The sequence below is a fragment of the Meriones unguiculatus genome, chromosome 17 (assembly GCF_030254825.1).
Source record: "Meriones unguiculatus strain TT.TT164.6M chromosome 17, Bangor_MerUng_6.1, whole genome shotgun sequence".
NCBI classification, from domain to species: domain Eukaryota; kingdom Metazoa; phylum Chordata; class Mammalia; order Rodentia; family Muridae; genus Meriones; species Meriones unguiculatus.
In genome coordinates this window covers 69,631,355-69,635,883 of record NC_083364.1, presented here as the reverse complement: position 1 = coordinate 69,635,883, position 4,529 = coordinate 69,631,355, and positions in this window count along the sequence as shown.

Sequence of the window (4,529 nt, the reverse complement as noted above, 5' to 3'; positions counted from 1 at the left end):
AAGGCTGCTCCCCCCTCAGGGGGAGGTGATCAAAGAGCAGGCCAATCAGATTATGTCAGAGGCAGTCCCTCTTCCCATTACTATGTAACCCACTTGGACACTGAACTGTCATGTGCTACATCTGTGCAGGGGTTCTAGGTTATCTCCATGAATAGTCCTTGGGTGGCATATGAGTCTCTGGGAAGTTCCCTGTGTTCAAATTTTCAAATTTTCTGGTTCTGTTGCTCTCCTTGTGGAGACCCTGTCCTCTTCAGCTCTTACTATTTCCCACTTCTTACATAGATTCCATGCTTAAAGCACTTCTACTGCATGTTCTATTTCCCCTTCTGAGTGAAATTCAAGCATCCTCTCTTGGGCCTTCCTTGTTACTTATCGTCCTTGGGCCCATTAATTGCAGTGTGGTTATCCTTTAAGTCAGTTATCCTGTCAGTCATTGGAGATTCCTCTCTTGAGAATTCTCTGTTTAGCTCTGTACCCACTTTTAATTGGATTATTTGGTTTGTTGGTGTTTAATTTCTTGGGTCATTTATTTATTTTTTATATTAGTCCTTTGTCACATGTAGGGTTGGTGAAAATGTTTTCCAAGTCTGTGGGCTGCCTTTTTGTTTTCTTGACAGGGTTCTTTGCCTTAAAGAAAGTGTTCAGTTACATGGGGTCCCATTTATTAATTCTTGATCTGAGAGCCCAAGCACCTAGTATTCTGTTCAGAAAGTTGTCTTCTGGGCCAATGATCTGAAGGCTGATTCTCACTCTCTTTTCTAATAGATTTATGTTTCTGGTTTTATGTTGAGGTCTTTAGATCCACTTTGGCTCAAGTTTAGTTCAGGGTGATAAATATGGATCTATTTGCATTTTTCTACATGTAGACACCCAGTTAGATGAGCACCATTTGTTGAAGTTTTTTTTTTTTTTTTTTTTAGTTTAGTTTTTTCCATTTTATGGTTTTGGCTTCTTTGTGAAAAATCAAGTGTCCATGGGTGTATGGGTTTATTTCTATGTCTTTGATTTAATTCCATTAATAGAGCAGTCTGTTTCTAAGCTAATATCATGCAGTTTTTATTATTATTGCTCTACAGTGCAGCTTCAAGTCAGGGATGGAGATAGAAGTCCTTTAATATATAGAAATGTTTTAGCTATTATGGGTATTTTGTTTTCCCAAATGAAGTTGAAGATGTTCTTTCAAAGTCTGTAAAGAATTACTTTGGTGTTTTGAAGAGAAGAGCATTGAATCTGTAGATTGTTTTTGGTAATATGGCCAATTTTACTATGTTAATCCTACTGATCCATGAGAATGGAAGATCTTTCCATCTTCTGATATCTTCTGCATTTGCTTTCTTCAGAGACTTGAAAATCTTGTCATACAGATCTTTCACCTGCTTGTTAGTGTTACACCAGCATTTTATACGGTGAAGTGTGTTGTCACCCTAATTTCTTTCTCTGCCCATATTTGTCATCTGGATACAGGAGGGCTGCTGACTTGTTGAGTTAGCTTTTATATTTCGTCACTTTGCTGAAGGTGTTGGCCAGCTGTAAAAGTTCTCAAGAAGAATTTTGGTTATCATATACATATACTATCGTATCATCTGTGAATAGAGATACTTTGAATCTTCCTTTTCAATTTGTATTTCCTTGATCTCCTTTAATTATCTTATTGCTCCAGCTAGAAATTCAAGTAGTATATTGAAGAGATATGGTGAGAGTGGGCAGCCTTGTCTTGTACTTGAATTTAATGGAATTGCTTTGAGTTTCTCTTCATTACATTTGATGTAGACTATAGGCTTGCTGTATATCGCTTTCATTATGTTTAGGTATGGGCTTTTTATCCCTGATCAATCCAAGTCTTTTACAATGAAGGTTTGTTGGATTTTGTGGAAGGCATTTTCTATATCTAATGTGATTATCATGTGATTTTTTTTTTAGTTTGTTTATATGGTGTATCACATAGATGGATTTTTGTATGTTAGACCTGAATCTCTGTGATAAATCCTACTTGATCATGGTAGATGATATTTTTTATGTGTCCTGGGATTCAGTTTGTTAGTATTTTATTGAACATTTTGCATCAGTGCTCATGATGGAGATTGATCTGAAATTCTCTTTGTTGAGTCTTGGTGTGGTGTAGGTATCAAGGTGACTATGCCTTCATAGGATGAGTTTGACAATATTTCTTCTCTTTCTCTTTCTATTTTGTGGAATAGTTTGAGGAGTACTGGTATTAGCTCTTTTTGAAAGTCTGGTAGAATTCTCTGTTAAAACCATCTGGCCATGGGCTTCTTTTAGTTGTGAGACTTTTGATGACTGCTTTTATTTCCTTAGAGATTATAAGGACTCTTAAAACTGTTTACTTGGTCATGATTTAAATTTGGCAAGTTAAATCTATGAAGATAATGGCCCATTTTCTTTAGCTTTTCCAATTTTGTAGATTATGGACTTTTGAAGTAAGACCTAAGGATTATTTGGATTTCCTCAGGGTATTTTATGTCCCCCTTTTAATTTTAGACTTGGTTGGTTTGGATACTGTCTCTCTTCAAATTACCTAATATGTTAGGTAATTTGGTTAAGGGTTTGTCTCTCTTGTTTATTCTCTTAAGCAACCAGATTTAGGTTTCCATTGTTCTTTATGCTTCTAAAATATTGATTTCATCCCTGAATTTGATTACCTCTTGCTGTCTACTCCTCTTGGATGTGTTTGCTTCCTTTGTTCTAGAGTGTTTATGTATGCTTTTAAATTGTTAGAAAGAGAACTCTCCAATTTCTTTGGAAGACACTTAATGTTATGAACTTCCCTTTTATCAATGCTTTCATTGTGTTTCATAAGTTTGTGTATGTTTTACCTTTAGTTTTCATTGAATTCTAGAATTTTTTTGCAGATATAATTCTCTGACCCATGTGTCAGTAAGTAGGGGGTTAGTCAGTTTCCATGAGTTAGTAGGCTTTCTGTTGTTTCTGTTGTTCTTGAGTCCCAACTTTTTAATCCATAGTGTCTGATAAGGTACAAGGGATTATTTCAATTTTCAATTTTCTTGTATCTGTCAAGGCTTTCTTTATGACAAAGTATATGGTCAATTTTGGAAATGTTTTCATGAGGTACTAAGAAGAATGTGTATTCTGTGTTTGGGTGAAATATTCTGTAGATCTGGTAGGTCAATTTGATCATGGCATCAGTTAGCTTCATTATTTCTTCATTTAGTTTTAATCTCAATGATCCATTGGTGAGAATGAGGTGTTCAAGTCTCCCACTATTAATGCATAGGGTTTGATCCATGATTTCAGCTTTAGTGATGCTTCTTTAATGAATGTGATGCTCTTGTATTTGGGGAATAGATGTTCAGAATTGATACATCATTTTGGTATATTTTTTCTTTGATGAGTGTGAAGTATCCTCCTCTTTTGATTAATTTTGGTTGAAAGTCTATTTTAATACATACTAGAATGATGTACAGATTTTAGTATTCCTATATTATTTGTCTAATATCCGCTTATGGTGAGTATATACCCTATGGTCCTTTCTGCTTCTAGGATACCTCACTCAGGATGATCTTTTCCAGTTCCCACCATTTACATGCAAATTTCATGATTTCCTTGTTTTTCATTGCTGAGTTAATATTCTATTGTGTAGATGTACCACAATTTCTGTATCCATTCCTCAGTTGAAGGACTGTTTCAGTTGAAGGGTTGTTTCCATGTTCTGGATATTCCAAATAAAGCTGCTACAAACATGGTTGAGCAAATGTCCTTGTTGTGTACTTGAGCTTCTTTTGGATATATGGGTAGGAATGATATTGCTGGATATTGAGGAAGCACTATTCCTAATTGTCTGAAAAAGTGGCAGATTGATTTGCAGAGTGGGTGTACAAGTTTACACTCCCACCAACAGTGGAGGAGGGTTCCCCTTTCTTCACATCCTCTCTAGCATGTGTTGTCACTTGAGTTTTTGATCTTGGCCATTCTGAAGGTTGTAAGGTGAAATTTCAGGGTTGTTTTGATTTGCATTTCCCTGATGACTAAGGAGGTTGAGTATTTCTTTAAGTGTTTTTTGGCCATTTGCTATTCGTATATTGAAAATTCTCTGTTTAGCTCTGTACCCCATTTTTTAATTGGATTACTTGATTTGTTACTGTTTAATTTCTTGTGTTCTTTATATATTCTGGATATTAACCCTCTGTCAGATATAGGGTTGGTGAAGATCCTTTCCTAATCTGTAGGCAGTCACTTTGTTCTGACGACTGTGTCCTTTGCTTTACAGAAGGAGGGGGGGTGCTAAAGGAAGAATACAAAGTGAATGAATTGTAATTAATAAAAGTTAAAATAAAAAAAAGAAATAAAAAAGATACTAGAATTTCTACTTCAACTTGCTTCTTCGGTGCATCTTCTTGAAAAGCCATTTTGTGGCCCTTACTCTGAAGTACTGTCCATATTTACTGCTGAGCTGTGTTTCTTATCAGCAGCAGAATGATGGGTCCTATTTTTGTATCCATTCTGTTAACTTGTGTCTTGGGGGGAATTTGAGGCCATTGATGATGAGAGAT